Below are 16,372 nucleotides of genomic sequence, written 5' to 3'. Positions count from 1 at the left end.
TTCGAATCCACCAGATGCTCTGCCGGAGAAGGAGGCGCAATATCCTCCTGTACCAGTCAGATCTGATTTGACGGTACACACACACAAAATAATAATAATAATAATAATAATAATAATAATTAAAAAAAAGAAAGTACATTAAGGGTCAACCTCCTGTTAGTGACTATGTATTATAGTGGTATCAGTGTATATCAGTGCTATCAGTGGTATAGTGTTATCAGTGGGGATACACATTTGTCTCTAGTTCAGTCCAAAGGTTCTAGTGAAGGAAAGGAATGGGTACAGAACAGTATCTAACCATAATTGTGATTTACTTAAATGTCACAAAAATGAAGCAGTAGGAGTTGAAGGTTTATGGAAAAGGATGGTTATCATTTAAGAAATTTTAGCTGAGTAATGAAGAAAGTGAACAGTAAAGAAATTTTAAAAACCAAAAATAAATTCCACTGCCATTGAATCAATTCCAGTTCATACAGATAGATGTTCCTTTGGGTTTCTAAGGTTGTAAACCTTTGTGGGAGGATCTGTTTATCTTTCTCCTTCAGAGCAATTGATAGATTCAAACCACTGAACTTTTGATTGGCAATCTGACACATTATGCCCTGTACCACTAGGATGCCTTAAAGGGGTTCTTTCTCTCTTTCATTGTTTTTGAGTCATAACTACTCACCCTCCAGCAGGTTTTCAGGAACTGTAAACTTCATGAGAGATTATTCATTCCCCCCCTCCCAAAAAAAAACAGCTAGTGGATTTGAACCACCTGCCTTTGAGTGTGTAGAACAATGACTTATCCACCAGGCGACCCCAGCTCCTTTAAAGGGACTTTAGATGCTGTGAATGAAAAATGATCATAAATTTTTTGTTACTCTGTCTCTTGAGAAATGGAGCTAAACTCCTCTCTCACATATTGAGCCCAGTGAATTATCTGACAGCAAACAAACAAAAAGTGGCAGAAGTCATTCTAAGAGTTCTAACAGCTCTGGGTGAACTCCTAGCCTTTAGCCAGGCATATGCGTGAGCCCACCATTGAACCTTTATATCACCACAGTCCCAGTCTACATACATATATCTACAACTACATGGGAATCAATGGAGAATTTCCCTGATGAGTCCAATCAAATACAGAGTCATGACAGATATAAATATCTATACATTATCTATATCGACAGATATAGATATATGGAGAGTGAGAGAGAGAGGGATGGAGGGAGGGAGAGAGAGAGAGAGAGAAGAGAGGCAGGGAAAGGAAGAGATATATATTGCTTTAAGTCATACAAAGTAGTCATAGTTCAAAGGTGTTAGAATTGGTGGACTGTTTATCACTTTGGGCTAGAATGATAAGTTAAAGTAAAAAAAAAAAGGTGAGAGTGAAATTATTTTATTTAACATGGGGAGCTTGTAAGAAGTTGCTCTGCTAACCCAAAGGCCATACCTCTGGAGGTTCGAATCCAACAGTAACTCATCAGGGCAAAGAAGGGCAGTCTCCTCCAAAAGTCTATTAGAGAGTCAGCTGTGAATCTGTTCTGATTAAACAGCATTGACTTTTGCATTTTTTTGTTTTTAAAAATATTGTTGAATCAATGTTTAGTAAGGAAATAAAACCTCATTGATGATTTAATTGTTTTGGGGGTTTTGTTTTATCCCGAATGCAGGCAGTTGAAAACTACCAGCTGTTCTGTGGGAGAAAGATGCACAGTCTCTGCCTGTGCAATTATCTGCCTCTGAAAACCTTTGGAGGGTCAACTATGGGTCCATTCTGACTCTACGGCACACCACCACCTCCACCACCACAACAACAACAGCAACAACAGAACATTGTCATGGGTACTAGATATATTCCAAGTGAAATCTTGAGAATAAAGGACTGAATTAAGGCGAAAATGAAAATGTTTGCAAGAGATTATTTTAAAATGGAGAAACAAGAGTCCACAGTCATTATAAAAAGAGTAATATAGGAGAGAATGTCACAGAGATAGAAGCTTAAATCATCATGGAATGAGAGGAAATGATCTAGAGAGCAGTAGTAATTTAGCAAAGACAGATAGTATATGATTTGGTGAACTGAGACCAAAACTCTTCATTCTTTGGATAAGTAAGGGAGAAAATTAGTCTGAAAGCATGATGAGGAGGGATAAAATACTTACCTCACCACCACACCCAGAGATAAAATAGATGGAGGGCAGAAAATAGCAGTCCTTTGCAAAAAAATTTAGGGCAGGGGCAAGTTCTGTTAGTGAAAAGGAATCCTACATCACCTGCAGGGTAGTGAAAGATGGGATCAGGAAAAAAAGGCTGCTGTTTTATAGCACCCTTTAGAGATGAGAGTCTGGGTTAGATAGATGAGCAGGGAATTCAAGCTTCTTGTAAGAGAGACAAGAACAGAGATAAAGAGCATGAAGAGATTTGTCCCTAGGGTTCCTGGGCAAGTAACTGTAGCAATGATGTGAAGATTAGTATGAACAATAAATGGGAAACCTTACACTGCTCCAGAGTTTCTGTGCCTTCTGCACATAGATCATAAGACCAATCTTGAACTCAACTTATTGTAGTTGTTCTAGAGATTTTACCCAAAGCATTTACAGAAAATGAACAAGAAATTAGGAAAAGTAAAAAACAAAACAAAACACCCCCCCCAAAAAAACAACACAACTATGTATTTGTAATTGTTATGTAGAGTTGAGTTGGAACTGTCCCATACCTGATTCTCCAGTGAGTTTTCAGACACAGTTAATTGTTCAGGACGAGAAAGCTTATCTTTCTGTCTCAGAACAGCTGGTGGATTCGAACCCTGTACCTTTGGGATTATAGAGCAGCTTTTTATCACTAGGCCTCCAGAGCTCCCTTTATATATAATTATATTACATATAAGTCTATATTAATTCTATAATATACATTATATATTGCAATTGATATGACCATTTTCATAGAAAATGAGAAAGAATCTTTTCACCAACTCAGATTCAGTAGTTGACGTCAAGTTGCCTCCAACTCATGGTGGCCCCATGTGTATCAGAGTAGAACTGTTTCATATATGTTTCAATGGCTAATTTTTCAGAAGTAGATCACTAGGTCTTTCTTCCAAGGTCCCTCAGGACCAAAGCTTTGGACCTTTCCATTAACCATGTTATTTGTTGCTGTTGTTGTGTATCATCAAATCAGAGTTGACTCATAGCTAACTTTCTAGCGGGTTTTCAGTAGTAAATCACATAGAAATGCCCATCCTTCTGCCACAGAGCAACTAGTGGATTTGAACTATGTGCCTTTGGGATTACAGTGCAGTTTCTTACCACTACACTACCACTAATCATTTCTAACAAACTCACTCTCCAAAGACCCTACAGAAATCAATTAGAGTATGTTGTTGTTGTGTGCCGTCAAGTCGCTTGCGACTCATAGCGACCCTATGTACAACAGCCCTAAACTCTGCTCTGTCCTGTGCCAATCACACTGTCTCTGACACTCCCATCCCGATTATCCCAGTCACTGAATCAATCCACCTCATAGAGGGCCTTCCCCTCCTGTGCTGTCCCTCCACCCTCCCAAGCATGATGTCCTTCTCCAAGGACCGGTCTCTCCTCACAACATGTTTAGACGGAGCCTCAGAATCCTTGCCTCCAAGGAGCCACCCGATTTAACCCTTTCCAGGACAAATCTGTTTGTTTTCCTAGCAGTCCATGGTATTCTCAATACTCTTCTCCAGCACCACAACTCAATTCTCCTTCTATCCTCCTTGGTCATTGTCCAACTCTCTGATGCATAACAAGTGATTGCAAAGACCATGGCCTGTATCAGACGCACCTTAGTCTCCAGAGGGACACCATTGCTCTTCAGTACTTTGGAGAGGTCCGTAACAGCAGACTTTCCCATTGCAATGCACCTTTTAATTTCCTGGCTGCTGGTGCCAAGACTGTTGACTATGGAGCCAAGCAAACTAAAGCTGTGTACAATCTCAATCTCTTCACCATCCATGCTGATGCTGCCAATTGGTCCAGTGGTGAGAATCTTTGTCTTCTTGACATTGAGCCTCAATCCGTATTGTAGGCTGCGGTCCTTGACCCTCTGCAGCAGGTGCTTCAGGTCCTCTTCAGTTTCAGCAAGCAGGGTTGTGTCATCTGAATAACACAGATTGTTGATAAATCGTCCACCAATCTCGACCCCACATTTCTCCTCATAGAGCCCAGCCTCCCGGATAATCTGTTCTGCATATAGGTTGAAAACGTATGGAGATAGGATGCATCCCTGGCGTATGCCCTTCCCAATTTTTAATCATGCAGTGTTCCCTTGCTCTGTTCTGACGACTGCCTCCTGGTCCAAGTATAGGTTTCACATTAGAACGATCAAGTGTTCTGGGATTCCCATTCTTCTCAGAGTCAGCCATAGTTTGTTATGATCCACACAGTCAAATTAGAGTATAGTGATACTTATTATTGTGTGCCTTCGAGTCTAATTGACCCATAGCTGAACATCCATTGGGTTTTCAGAGACAGTTAATCACACAGGAGGAGATTGCCCATCCTTCTCCCACAGAGCATCTGGTGGATTTGAACTGTATGCTTTTGTGATTCTGATACTAGAAATTTGAATATAGAGCTAAATCTTTGTTTATAAAAACCGAAACCAACTAGGAAGTGAAAGGAAAATATATCCCATTTACAAGAGCAATGGAAATAAAAAGATTGAAGTATAATATAATATAATGGATCAGTGCATGTTATTAGGAGAGAACAATCCCTGGAAAAGGACCTTATGCTTAGTAAAGTGGAAGGTCAACAAAAAGAGGAATGTCTCAACAAGATTTACTGACACGGTGATTACAAAAATGGAACATAGCAGAGATTGTAAGGATGGCACAGGCACAGATAGAACTTCATTCTGTGGTATGGACGGTCTCTCTGAGTAGGAACTGAGTCAACAGCACCTAACAACATGAAGAAAATAATCAAGACATCAAAATTTAAAATACATTTTAAAAAAATAGAACTTATTTGTGAATGAGAATTCTAAGTATTTTAAAAGATAATCTTAAAGATAACTATTGTTAGGGAGCTCTGGTGGCCTAGTGGCAAGAAGCTGCACTGCAATCCCAAAGGTATATGGTTAGAATCCACCAGATGCTCTGCTGGAGGAGGGGCAGTCTCTTCCAGTACCAGTCAGATCCAGTTTAACAAAAAAATCCACATACAAAAAATAGTAAAATTTTTTAAAAAGTTAAAAAAGATAACTATTCTTTGAATAGAAAATGCTTATTGATTTCTGTCTTTTGTGATCAAAAGTTTTGTTAGTAAGTAAAATTAATAAAATAAAATAATTATTCATTAACCCTAATAAGTAACTTCACAAAATTTACTGTGTAAAACTGCATAATGAAGAGGTTTACCCTACCAAAAAATACACTACATAGATAAGAAAATAAGCAATATTGAGATGGTTATTTTCTAAAAGAGAAAAGTGAACAAAACAATAGAGTACAGAAATAGATCAAACATATATTGATATTTATTATGTAAAAAATCATCTTTAAATATCAAGAGGAAATGAGGGATTATTTAAAAAATAATTTGAAAATACTGATTAAACTTCAACAAATACAAAACAAAAATCCTCACAACTGAGTCTAAAAGTCTCATCGTGATAATCAGAATAAAGATTGACATTGTCAAGTATTTTATTTAATGTGGATCTATAATCAACACCATGAAAGCAGCTACTAAAATTCAAACAAAAAATCTTTACCAGGAAAATCTGATATAAAATACCTCTTTTGAGTGTTAAAAAGCACAGATGTTAACGTTGAAGTTTAGGGTACATCTGACATAAAGTACAGTGCAAAACTGGACAATGTAATACTGAAGATTCGATATCTTTGTATCATGGTGTCGGTGAAAACTATTGAACACTCCATGTGCTGCCAGAAAAATGAACAAATTTGTCCTGGAAAAAGCACAGCCAGAATGCTTCCTAGAAGCAAAGATGGTGAGATTTCATCTCATCTGCATTGGCCATGTTATCAGGAGGGATCAGATTACAGAGATACATATTCTTGGTAGAAGGTCAACAAAAAAACAACAACCCTCAATGAGATGGACTGACAAAGTGTCTGCAAAAATGGGCTCAAACAATTACATGCATATTATTGGCAGAAACTCTGTGTGTGTGTGTGTGTGTGTGTGTGTGTGTGTGTGTGTGTGTGTGTGTTGTTTTTGCTTATGACTCATAGTAATCCTATGTACAACAGCTCTGAACTCCTCTCTATCTTGAGCAAACCTCATTGTCTCTGACATATCTACCTCCATTACCCTAGTCTCTAAATCAATCCATCTCATCCAGAGTTTTCTTCTCTTGGCTGTCTCTCCACCCTCCACCATCTATCATGAGGTCCCTCTCTAAGGTCTGGTCCCTCCTTGCAACATGCCCAGTGTATGTTAGAATCCTTGCCTCCAAGGAGCAATCTGGTTTCACCATCTCCAGGGCTGACCTGTTTGATCTCTTATCAGTCTGTGGTATATTAATTATTCTTCTACAGCACCACAACTCAAAGGTATCAATTCTTCTATTATCCTTAGTCACTGTCCAGCTTTCTGATGCATATCAAGTTGTGAAGACCATGGCCTAGATTAGAGGTCTCCAGATTGACATCATTGCTCTTCAGTACTCTGACAAGGTCCCTGGCAGCAGATTTTTCCAATGCAATTTGTCTTTTGATTTCTTGGTTGCTAGTACCAAGAGTGGTTTTGATCATGGGGCCAAGCAAATTGAAGCTGTTCACAATCTCAATCTCTTCACCATCTATCATGATGCTGCCAATGGCCCAGTGGTGAGAATCTTTGTTTTTTTTGATGCTGACTTCAATTCATATCTAAGGCTGCAGTCCTTGACGTTCTGCAGCAAATGCTTCAGGTCCTCCTCAGTTTTGGCAAGTAAGGTTGTGTCATCTGCATAACGCATTTTGTTGATGAGTCTTCATCCAATCCTGATGATACATTCCTCTTCATAAAACCCAGCTTTCCTAATGATCTGTTCTGCATACAGATTGAAAAGGTGTGGAGATAGGATGTATCCCTGGAGTATAATTTTCCTGATTTTGAACTATGCAATGTTTTCTTGATCTGTTCTGATGACTACCTCTTGGTTGAGGTATAGGTTTTGCATGAACACTATCAAGTGTCTGGGATCCCCATTCTCCTCAAGGTTAGCCACAATTTGCTGTGATCCACAGTCAAATGTCTTTGCATTGCAATGAAACACAGATAGATATCTCTCTGGTACTCTCTTCTCTGCTTTCAGCCAAAATACATCTAACATTGGCTATAATATTCCTAGTGCTACAGCTTCTTCTGGACTCAACCCGCACATCTGGCAGTTCTCTGTTGATGTGCCGTTCCAAGCATTTTCAGATATTTTTCAGCAGGATCTTGCTTACATGTAATATTAACTATATTGTTCAATAATTTCCAGACTCTGTTGGGTCACTTTTTTTTGGGATGGGAACAAATATGCATCTCTTCCAGTCAGTTGACCAGGTGGTTGTCCTCCAGATTTCTTGGCACAACCTGGTGAGCACATTCAGGGCAGAATCCATTTGTTGAAGTATGTCAATTAGTATCCCATCAATTCCTGAGGCCTTGTTTTTTGCCAGTTCCTTCAGTTCGCTTCAACTTCCTCTTTCATCACCACAGGCTCTTGATCAAATGTTGTTACATGAAATTCTTCTGTGTCAGCCAATTCTTTTTGGTACAGTGACTCTGTATAATTCTTCCCTCTTCTTTTGATGCTTCCTGGACCTTTGAATACAATATATATTTATATATAAAAGCAAGAGTAGCATCAACTTCCTAAACAAATGCCTTCAAAAACTCTACGAACTTTGATAAATGTCAATAATTATAGAGGGGCTTCAGGCCTTTTGTTCATAGAGTCACTATGAGTCATGCTTGACTCCAAGGCAATCAACAACAACATTCTATATAATGAAGGGAGCTCTGGTGGTTAGGAGTTGTGGTGTCAACCCAAAGGCAGGCTGTTTGAGCTCACCAGTTGCTCCTTGGGAGAAAGATGGGTAATCTTCCCATATAATTTATTGCCTCTGAAAATCACTGGAGAATCAGCTATGGGTGGGTTCTGACTTGACAGCAATGACAGAGAAAAGTGGAAAATTTTTCATTCTGTAATTCTTTTGTGATTTAAATATCTTTGAACTACCTAGATTTGTTTGATAGTTATTATAACATGGACGTAATATATCTTTGTTTATAAGTACTAAGACATTTGTATAATAATTCCTATAGATGAATTTATAGAAATTTAGTTACATTATCATCTTTATAATTATTAATATTTTACCTCAGTTCTTTGTGAAATTTATTCTAGTTTTTTAAAAAATTTATTAATTTTAATGAAAGTTTACAGAGACTTAGGGTTTCCAGTCATTCATTGTTGCATTTTTCTTCCTGTCAAGCCCCTCCCTAGTAATTCACTCTTCTTGAAAAGAAAAAGAAAAACTCTTTCATTGTTATGTAATCCCTACCCCCAAAGTCCACTCCACTATGCAGCCTTCCCTTTGGACTTCTCTAATGACAAGAATACCCATTCATATAACCATTTTAAACAGTTCTCTCCTTCATCTCTTTCAATGCAATATACAGCATTCCTCCACTCCTTTTCTGTCTTCCCTCAACCCTGATGTCTGTCCCATTTTATAACAGTGGCACTCTGCAATATTTGTCCTTTTGTGACTGAGATATTTCACTCAGCATAATGTCCTTCAGGGGTACCCATTTTGCATAATAATTCATGAGTTCCTTGTTTTTCAATGCTGCATGGTATTCCATTGTGTGACTATACTAGAGCTTCTCTATCCATTCATTTGTTGATGGGCACTTGGATTGTTTCCAGCTCTTTGCTATTGAGAACAAAGCTGCAATAAACATGGGTGTGCATATACCTGCTTGGGTGACAGTTATGGTTTCTTTAGCATAAATTCCCAGTAGTGGAATTGCTGGGTCAGATGGTATTCCTATTTGCAACTTTTTGAGAAAACACCATACAGCCTTCCATAGCGGTTGTATCATTTTACACTTGCATTAACAGTGAATAAGGGTTCCAGTTTCTCCTCGACAGCATTTGATGTTTTCTGTTCTGTTAAATTTTGCTATTCTTACTGGGGTGAGATGATATGTCACAGTTGTTTGAAATTTATTCTAGTTTTTAATTCCTTCACTGTGAGCTTTTCTCCTTTTTAACAAAAATAAATATTTTATTTTTTATCATTGAGATCTTTTAGGTAATAAATGATGTCTTATTTTTCTTTCCTTACTATAATTTATGCAAGTAACTTGCATAACCCAGCCCCCACAAGGTAATTTCCCAAACAATCTATGCTAACTTTTTGATAGGAGGGAGAGAGAGAGAGAGAAAGAGAGAGAGAGAGATGCATGAGTTATTTCTCTAAATAATAGTTAAAAATGAAATATCTTTCCATTTTTAACATCCCACAATTATTGTTTCTTATATTGCTTTCACATTTGTTAATATTCACTTCATTTTTACCCGTATTTACTTTTAAAAACTCTGCCCATGCCTTTGTATATATTTTACAAATTTTGTCTTTAAAGTTTGTCTGGACTTTGCCATTTGTGACTGTTGTTAGGTGTTGTCTAGTTGATTCCAACTCACAGAAACTCTGTGGACAAGAGAATGGAACACTGCACTACTTGATCCTGAGCCAGCTTTGCTATCATTTGTCACATAAATCTAGGCTGAAAGCAGAGTATATCAGAAAGATGTTTATTTTTATTGAGTATGCAAAGGCATTTAACTATGTGGATCATAACTGAAAAGAATGGGAATCCCAGAAAACTTACCTGTGCTTATCTGAAAATTATACTGGTCAAGAAGCTAGTATCCAAACAGAGGAAGTGAATACTCCATGGTTTAAAATCAGGAAAAGTGTGTATCAGGGTGGTATATTTTCTCTACATCTATTTACTCTGTATGTTGAGAAAAATCATTCAAGAAGGTAGACCCTATGGAAAAGAATATGACCCAAGGAATGAAGGAAGATTCATTAACAACTCATTTTATGCGAACAACACTACCTTGTTTGCAGAAGGTGAGGAAGCACTTACTGCAAAAGATCAAAGACTACAGAGTTCAATATAGGTTATATCTCAAACATCCAGAAAGCAAAAATACTCTCCACTGGACCAATTGGCAACTTCATGCTAAATAAAGAAAAGATTGAGATTGTCAATTATTTAATTTTACTTGAATTCACAATTAACGTGATAGCAACAGTCAAGAAATCAAAAGATGTGTCTCATTGGGGAAATCTGCTTTCAAGGACTTCTCCAAAATGATAAAGAGCAAGATGACCATTTAAAGGGTAAGCTATGCCTGGTCCAAATCTTGGTATTTTCAACTGCTTCCTATGCATTTGAAAGTTGCACAATGAATAAGGGAACAGTGAAGAAAAATCATTGCCTTTGAATTATGGGGTTGGAGAAGAGTATTAACTATAAACCACTGATTAACAAACAAATGCGTCTTGAAGAACGTATAACCAGAGTGCTCCTTAGAGGTAAGGATGGTGAAACTTCATCTTTGGTCATGTTTTAAGGAGGAACTAATCCTCAGAAAATACAGGCGAGGTTGTTGAAAGAAAAGAATATCTTCAATAAAATGGATTGAAACAGTGACTGTAAAAATGGGACTTGAGTATGTCAGGGATTGTGATGATGGTACAGGATGGGGCGAGATTAGATCTGTTGTTCATAGGAATCATCAGTTGGTGGTACCTAAAAATAGCAAATCATCTACCTTGTTTTTCTAGTTGCTTTACAATTTTTTCTTGTTATGTGCTGTTGACTCATTGCCACCGAATCAGAATGTACTTAGAGCTGACTCTCCAGTGCGTTTTGCTGAGTATGGGAGGAGATTGACCATTCTTCTGATGGATTCTGGTGTCTTTGGCTAGCAGCACAATTCTATCCACTAGGCCACCAGAGCTCCCAATGTGCTCTTAAATTACCCTAAATTGAAAAAAGACATTTCTGCAGTGTTCTTTAGGGAAGCTGCTAGATAAAACAATGACTAATTTTAAAAGAATGTCTTTGTTAGATCTACTTATCTGATACTAGTGATTGTTTCCTAGCTCTTACACCTGGGTTTTATAGTTGCAACTAGCAATTTATGATGTAAACTGTTTGGATTTACACATTATAACTAAATACCTTTGCTACCTAAAGGGATGATGTGAGGTGATAATCTTGAACCACAAAACATGCTTTTTTACACAAATATGTAAATACATTATTCAAGGCACTGAGAAAGGGAAGACTTTATTTTCATTCTCAAAAGCTTACATCACGCTAGAGAAACAAGAGGGAAAGGGGAACAAGGTAATGGAAGTGCCATTATAAATAACAAAACAAAACAAAACTCAGTAAAATTCACTGTAGTCAAGTCTGAACTCACACATAAGGCATCTCTCCAGAAGGTTTTTGTGGGTTGTAAATAGCGTGGGAGGAGATTGCCTATCTTTCTTTGACCTAAGTTCTAGGTCACCAGACTTCTCTAATGAAACAAATACATATCCTAAAATTTTCTGAAGCCTGTTTCCTCGCCTATGAAAAGAAAACATTGATAATGCAATGCCCCAATGTACAAAGCAATCTTCATTAACACTTGCTTTCTTTCACATTCCTCAAATAATATCTTTCAGTTTCTTGTTCTCAGTGAAAACCAAAATCCATTGTAATGATTTGAGTCAATTTCAGATTATAGTGTTGCAGGCACCTCAGCCTTAAGAGTTCTTGTGAAGTCTAATCAATAATGATGAGAAGAGACATTGTCTTTCAGATAGGCAGAATTTAGAGAGAAAGGAAAGACTAATGACGGAGAATCCAAGGGGGCCTCCCAAGCTCTTTGGCAATGTAAGTCTCTGAAGATGGGGACAAAGCAGCAGAATTTTATTACTTTACTAATACTAATTTGTTCCCATTCCAAAGAAAGGTGACCCGACAGTATGTGGAAATAATTGAACAATATCATTAATATGATATGCAAGCAAGATTCTGCTGAAAATTATCCAAAAATGACGGGAGCAACATGTCAACAGAGATCAGACTGGGTTTAGAAGAGGTTGAGGTACTAGGGATATTATAGCTAATGTTAGATGGATCTTGGCAGAAAGCAGAAAATACCAGAGGAATATCTATCTGTGCTTCATTGAGTATGCAAAGGCTTTTGACTGTGTGGATCACAACAAGCTGCGGCTGACTCTGAAAAGAATGGGAATCCAAGACTATTTGATTATGCTTATGCGAAACCTATACTTGGACCAGGTGGCAGTCAGGAGAACAGAGCAAGGAGACACTGCATGGTTCAAAATTAAGAAGGGGGTCCACCAGTGATGTAGTCTGTCTCCATACCTTTTCAATCTGTATGCAGAAGAGATCATCAGAGGTGCTGAGCTGTACGAGGAGGAATGTGGCATCAGGATTGGTGGAAGATTCATCAACAACCTGCCTTACGCAGATGACACAACCCTGTTGCTGAAACTGAGGACCTGAAGCGCTTGCTGCAGAAGGTCAAGGACTGCAGCCTTCAATATGGATTGAAGTTCAACATAAAGAAAACAAAGATTCTCACCACTGGGCCAATTGGCGGCATCAGTGTGGATGGTGAAGAGATTGAGATAGTTAACAGTTTTAGTTTTCTTGGTTCCACAGTCAACACTTTTGTTAGCAACAGCCTAATCAAGAGGTGAATTACATTGGGGAAAGTCAGCTGTCAGGGACCTCTCAAGAATACTGAAGAGATAAAAAAAAAAAGAATACTGAAGAGCAAAGACATCAGGCTGGAGACTAAGGTGTGCCTGATCCAGGCTATAGTCTTTTTTTTTTTTTTTTCAGGCTATAGTCTTAAAAATTAAGGGCTATGCATCAAAGAGCTGGACATGGATCAGAGAGGATAGAAAAAGAATTGATGCCTTTGAGCTGTGGTGCAAAGAAGAGTGTAGGATATACCATGGACTGTTAGGAAAACAAATGGGTTTGTCCTGGAGAGGGTGAAGCTGGGCTGCTTGTTGGAGTCAAGGATTCTGAAGCTTTGTCTGACATACTTTGGGCATGTTGCAAGAAAGGACCAGTCCTTGGAAAGGGACATGCTTGGGAGAGTGGAAAGACAGTGTAGGAGAGAAAGACCCTCAATGATGAGATGGATCGATACAGTGATGTGGGTAGTGGGAGTAGCTGTGTCAGAGACAATGAGGTTGGCACCGGATAGAGCAGGGTTTAGGGCTCTTGTAAGCAACTCAAGGGCACATAACAACAACAACAATAACAATACTAATAAAGCTTTTTGTATTCATCAATTGGAAAGAGGTAGTTTTTCTGGGAACTGGGTTCCCTAGGCAAGGTTATGGAAATGAGATGCATGTATATCCAATGTTTCAAGATGGACTTTATCATGAAGGTTTCTGGGCCAATGACCATCACTTATTATGGGGTGGTGCACATGTGTCTTTGTAGATACCGAGGTTAGAATTCTGTCCTAGAAAGAGGCTCTCAACTGCTTGTAGAAGGTTGTAGAGTGCTCAGAAGAGGGTGGACCTCACGTGCTTACAATCAGTTTAATCAGGTTCTACCTGGAAAGGAACTTAACAGAAACCAAGTGTTCATTACAATAGGGTGTGGGCTTGTTTTATTAGTTTAAAACATCTTCCTAGTGGTTTGCTCACCTACTACCCCACACCCTCCCTGAGATAAGGCTCTGGCCCTCCTTTCTCATTATGGTCTCCAAGGCAGAGTAGAACCGCTCCAGGGATTTCCTTGGAGGTGATCTTTGTGGAAGGAGATCAATAGATATTTCTTACTCTGTGTTGCCCTCTGGGTATAAATTTGCAACTTTAGGTTAGTAACCAATAGAAATTACTGTGACCACCATAGACTTCCCCTTCAGCATCACTTTTGACATTTCAAAAAATTATTTATTTTCACATCCCTCTCTCCATTTTGATGTCATATACCTTTAGGAATTAATGACATACAGGCCCAAATGAATCTTACCAACACTTAGCATAAGAGAATTGCATGAATTTGATTGGAAAGAACCCATATATTTAATAAATCAGCAAAGTTTGTCAGGCCCACACCAAGGTCAAAGAGGAGAATGAAGGACTTAAAGAATATCAATAGGGCGTGAACAGCCTCACCCACCTGGATAAACCACAATGGAATGCCCCTCCTGTCCCTGCTCCAATACACCTTAGGGTGTGGCTTTTCCCTGTTCTCTCTCTCTCTTTCTCTAGACTATGGAATCCTGACCCCCTTGATAAAGCTAGTTTAGTTTTCTTTCTCTCTCGGGTCCCTTCCTTGAGTCCTTGGCCTTACACCCAGTGCGGAGACCTAACAAAGTTTATGAGTCGTGATCTCAAAAGCACCGTCAAAGCTAGAGCATGGGATACTGTTGTTCTTAGGTGATGCCCTGTCATTTCCATATCACGGTGACTCTATGTGGAACAGAACGAAGCACCGCATAGTCCTTCTCATCTGCTCAGAATGACAACGTTTGATCTCTGTGACCACTGTTTCAGTCAAAGTTATCGAATATCTTCTTTTTGAAGACTTTCTACTTTTCCATGCAGGACATTGTTCTCCAAGGACTTCTCCCTTCCAATATGTATGAAATATGTGGCATGAAGTCTCACCTTGCCTCTAAGGAACATTCTGGCTAGGTTTCATCTGTTGTTGCTGTATACTACCTAGTCAGAACCGACCCATAGCCCGCCCTGCTGTGGGTTTTCAGAGGCATTTAATCACAGGGGAGAAGATTGCCCATCCTTCTCCCGTGGAGCAACTGGTGGATTTGAACTTCTTGCTTTCAGGATTGCAGTGCAGCTTCTTGCCACTAGGCCACCAGAACTCTGTACATCTTCTAGGACAGATTTATGTGTTCTTTTGGGCAGTCCGCAATATATTAAAAATTCAAAGGTATCAATTCTTCTTCTTCTTCTTCTTTTTTTTTTTAAATTATTTTGTGTGCATGTACCGTCAAATCAGATCTGACTGGTACAGGAGGATATTGCTTCTCCTTCTCCGGCAGAGCATCTGGTGGATTCAAACCGTGTACCTCTGGGATTGCAGTGCAGCTTCTTGCCACTAGGCCACCAGAGCTGCCCTTCAATTCTTCTTTAGTCTCCTCATTGTTTTCCCATGAATCTGAGATATTTGAAATATTGTAGTTTGGTTCAAACTCTTAAAAATCTTATTGCTGTCAAGTCAGAACTGACTGCTGGATTTCTTCCACTGAGTTTCGGAGGCTGTAAACTGTGTAGGAGGTGACTGTCCATTTTACTCCCCAGGAGCTACAAGTGGATTCAAGTTGCTAAAGCAGCGTCACTTTTTGGCCAGTAGTGTAACTTCAAGGCACTAAATCTCACCCAAAGTGATATCTTTCTTGTTTTTAACACTTTATATTTAGAGGTCCTTTGCAGCAGATTGGTGTCTCCAAATAGAAAATATATTTTTAATAAAAAGTAAACAAAACAAGTAATAGTTTCAAGTTAATGTGCTATTGTGGTAGAAGCCTTGAGCCTTATTTCCTAAGCTGTGTTATCCTTGCAATATGCTCACTTGTCACATAACAATACACTAAGGCCTTGTCTACTCTGAAATTCTGCTTTTAGTTACTACAGTTGCATCTTGCTTAAAACCTTTAGATTTTAACTTGAGACTACATATCCACATTTTATTGCCCTGTCTACAATATTAGTTTCTGGAATTCAAGTCACACACCCTAAGCTTGAAAAATCTTGCTTGGTCTTTTAAACTTATGATTATTACAAAAATCTGTGGCATAGGTTGGTAGAGAAGGTATATTTAATTAGAAAAAAAGGTTCTAGCTTCCACCTAAACTTGTCTCCCAAGTAAAAAACCCAGTCAAATATAAATATATTAGAACATGATTGTGTTTAGCAAAAACCAGTGACAACAAAAGTCAACCAAAGTTTATCTCTTTTTTAAAAAATTAAAATTTCTGCTAATAAATTATCCAATGCCACATGCTTATCATTGGAACTTATACAAGGACATTTAATATCCTTATTTTTTAAAATATCAGAACCCTTAATTGCAAAGCTTTTTTGTGAGAGATAGTATTCCTAGGGCTAAGAGTCAAAACGTTACTTTAAATGACAAAATCTGAGCACTTTTCTTCAACATAGTAAAAAGTATCTATGAAAACCCAAGAGCCAACATTGTTCTTAATGGAGAGCGGTTAAAGGCATTCCCTTTAAGAACAGGAACTAGGCAAGGATGCCCACTATCACCTCTTTTATTCAATATTGTTTTGGAAGTCTTAGCAATAGCAATAA

This window comes from Elephantulus edwardii, unplaced genomic scaffold (genome assembly GCF_000299155.1).
Source record: "Elephantulus edwardii isolate Elephantulus edwardi_28Jun2011 unplaced genomic scaffold, EleEdw1.0 scaffold00134, whole genome shotgun sequence".
In the NCBI taxonomy this organism is placed as follows: Eukaryota; Metazoa; Chordata; class Mammalia; order Macroscelidea; family Macroscelididae; genus Elephantulus; species Elephantulus edwardii.
This window is presented reverse-complemented; position numbering follows the sequence as displayed.